The sequence below is a fragment of the Rhagoletis zephyria genome, unplaced genomic scaffold, assembly GCF_001687245.7.
Source record: "Rhagoletis zephyria isolate East Lansing unplaced genomic scaffold, Rhagoletis_zephyria_1.1 Rzeph_scaffold_06944, whole genome shotgun sequence".
NCBI lineage: Eukaryota > Metazoa > Arthropoda > Insecta > Diptera > Tephritidae > Rhagoletis > Rhagoletis zephyria.
This window is the reverse complement of record NW_016164027.1, coordinates 23,966-26,969: the sequence shown is the minus strand read 5'-3', so window position 1 is coordinate 26,969 and position 3,004 is coordinate 23,966.

Genomic DNA, 3,004 nt, shown 5'->3' with positions numbered 1-3,004 from the left:
GTACATACATACACATGTATGTAGTCGGAACAGATGTAGAAGTCGAAAATCAATTTGACATTACCATCACATGAAATACAAACGCGCATACATATGTATATTCAACTGCACAACTTTGGACACTACCTGCTTATAAATATGTATGTATGTACATATGTATATTATGTACGCCCAGAAATACATACATAAAAATGCATCACCTACTTCGATCGCCTAGCATTGGCTTGCAATTGCAACAGTGGGTGGGTTAGTTTTGGCCAAATTGGTTAGCCATTGTAGGCACAGTTTTGTGCAGCTAGGACGGACACAACGACTGACATTGCATACAACTACACAACATAACGGTAATGCACTTTGTGCATTTGTGTTAACAAGTTGTAGCTCATTATGTGTAAACACGAACAACTCTCGATACGCACACCTAAGCCTACATACATACATACATATGTACATACATCTATACATACTAGTGCTGCGAACACATCGATGTTTGATGACTATCGATTTTTCGATGTTTTTGCTAATAAAACATCGATAGTATCGATACTATGGGAGTTTCTTGGGAATTATAACTTTTGTTTAAAACTGAAATCCTGATCAATTAACGAACATTATAAATAAAAATAAAAAAATATGTATTACTTCAATGTTATTAATTAATTAATTTAAAATGGAAATGTATTAATTAGGCAATAATATATGTATATAGTATTCATTTAACTTAAATTTTTAGGGTTGATATTGGAATTCATTCATTAGTTAAATGAAAAATAAAAAGTATTATAAAAATATTCATAAGGCAACAACACAATTTATTTTGTGTTATAATTAATGTTTAATTTAATAAATAAATTGTTTTTTTTATTCTTGATTCTCCCTGTTATAGATCATCGTTTTTATGAGTAGGTAATAAATTTCTTAAACACTTGCCTTTACGTTTTTACACTAAAAATTCAGCTTAAATTTAAAAGATTATGTAATTATTACACTAAAATTTTTGCATTTCATTCTTGCTAATGATGGCAGATCTTCTAAAAACATCCTGTTCGGAAAATGTCTCTAAAGGACTAAGAAGCCGATGTTAACTGCGTTGAGTCAATACAAGTGAAGAGGAACGTATCTTAACAAAGTCAGTTACAAAAGAGGTTTTCAAGTAAATATTTTGCTATTTTAAAAATTTTATCGCATGCAATCTTTTTCATTCTGAATGTTTTGCACAAAACATTGCATATAATCAGGCTGTACAATGTTTTATACCTCTTTCCTTAATGAACTTAACGAACAGATGTCGCCCAGCGTACTTTAGCGAAATTTTGAAAAACTCTACAGCACAGGCACAACCTACGCTATGGCGCCCTCTACTTATAAGTTTTGTCAATTACATAAGCACAAGCAACGCGTTGAGAAACGGCAAAGCATTTGACTAACGCGACGTACATTCATACATGGATTGTCAGCTCGGTGGTAACAGATTCATGATTTCAACTGTAAATTAGTTTTTAGATGGTTTTTTAAAACACCTTGTAAAAATACAGTTATTCGAATTATCAGATGTGAACGAAATAAATGAAAAATATACCTATCGGCTTTTTTGGAAGTAAATTTTTTAAGATAGAAAAGGGTGATAGAGTTGCATTCCAGTAATACGGTTTAAAACCTCAATTTTCCGAAAATCCCTCCGTTGCTGTAGGTTTTTTTGTTGAAAAAAAAAACACTTTTTTCTTGAGAACTGTAGATAAAAAAAAAATCTGGTCAAGCTGTGTTGGCTATATATAAATGATTACTGGTAGCTCAATTTTCGAATATTTTTAAATTTTTTAATTTTTGCCTAAAAAGAGGTACAGAACAGTTTCTTCTTTACTTAAATATAAAATTTTAATAATGATGTCATTCAAATTAAATTATAAGCGACAGCTCATGGCAAGCAATAGTTATCTAGATATGAGTGCTGACATTGTGTGAAGATGTAGGGTAATGAGGAGCAGTGTCGGGCTCGAAATTGAACTCTTGGCCAGTAGTAGTATTACAGAAGATTCTATGTATAGCTCGACCTTTTCCTATGCTCATGCCATGACCACTGAGCTTCCAGCGCGAAAATTTTGTTTGAACAATGAAGTACTTTTCAGAGCCTGAAGTAGGATTGTCATAACTATTGGATATTTCATCCGGATATACAGGGGAATGCGGTCCGGTCTCAGGAAACTGTACACACCTACAAGGGAAAAAGGTTATTTTTCTGTTTGGAAAAAGACCTAGTCAAAATGTTAAAATATTCTGTTCGGGTTTTCTATCGATGTCGGAAAGAACAGTAAATACATATGTATATATAGCTTCAAAAAATAATGTTAACTTAAATATTCTACACTAAACACACAGGGCATGTAAAAATTATGCATGTCTCTGAGATCACAAGCATTTACTTTTAAAGGTACATTAGCGACCGTCAGCAATAAAAATAACTAATTACGTTAACTATCATAAACTTATGTTTGTAAAGTAGAAAATAAGAAACAGTTTTCTTTTTTCATAAACCTACTTACTGAAGTGCGAACTGAAGTGTTCATCGAGGTCAAACCATTCCGACTTATCAATGCACTCTATGCACAAAAAAGTCTACGTATACAGATGTAAAGGTATATACAGTGACTCAAACAAGTGACCATGTGTTAATTTTTTTTTTTAATAATCGTAATGTTTTTCGAGCGAAATTTTTTTTGTTATTTTTCTATCAAAATATCGTGCAAGGTTTTACTCAAAAACATATAAATCACAGTTTTAATCTTTATGCAAAATTTGGGAAAATTAAACAAATTTTTATCCAAATTTCAACTTTTTAATCTGAATCTTTAGAGCATTTTTGGGTATGCAGTTTTATAACCTATACAATTTTATTTCAATGAAGTGCAAGTTTCAACCGCCTGAAAAATCGGGTTGATTTTTAAGATATATATATTTTATTTTTTTATACTACTTTTTGGTTTTTTTTTTTTTTTTTTTTTTTTTT